This window comes from Chiloscyllium punctatum, chromosome 31, assembly GCF_047496795.1.
Source record: "Chiloscyllium punctatum isolate Juve2018m chromosome 31, sChiPun1.3, whole genome shotgun sequence".
Taxonomy (NCBI): domain Eukaryota; kingdom Metazoa; phylum Chordata; class Chondrichthyes; order Orectolobiformes; family Hemiscylliidae; genus Chiloscyllium; species Chiloscyllium punctatum.
Window position 1 is genome coordinate 78,758,642 of NC_092769.1, and position 642 is coordinate 78,759,283.

Genomic DNA, 642 nt, shown 5'->3' on the forward strand with positions numbered 1-642 from the left:
TGGGTTTTGGTCTATGTGCATGAAGACATTTAATAATTAACTCTTTCATCTTTCATGAATCATGATTTTAAATAAATGCAAACAGATTCGAGAACAGCTTCTTCCCTGTTGTTATTAGACTCTTGTATGGACCTCTTAAATTTGTACCTAACATTGATCTCACTCTCTGTGCACCTTCCTTGCGGCCGTAACATTGTATTCCTCACTCTGTTCTATTACCTTAATGCACTTTGTATAGTCTGATCTGCACACAAAATAGAACTTTTCACTGTACCTAGGTACATGTGACAATAATAAATCAAATTAAATCAATATGTGTCAGAGAGCAGGTAACTGAGGCCCTCCTGGAGTGGTAATGTGAATTTGTTTATATATGTCAGTTTTACAATCAGAGGCGGCGAACATTGAAAGGCACTAGCTCATTTTTTTGGTTTAGAAAAATCAAGAAATTATTCTTGCTTAGGAAAGACCTAAGAAAGCTTTTGGGCAGTTTGCAGAATACCTGGCTGGGGTCAGTTTCAGTTTGACTTGGAGAAAGAAGTTAGTTTAGTACAGTTTTAGGAAATAAGTTACTTCTATGTAAGAATCTTAATCTGAAAATTCTACACCAGAAGCGTTTATTGGTTAGAACTCTGATGGAAT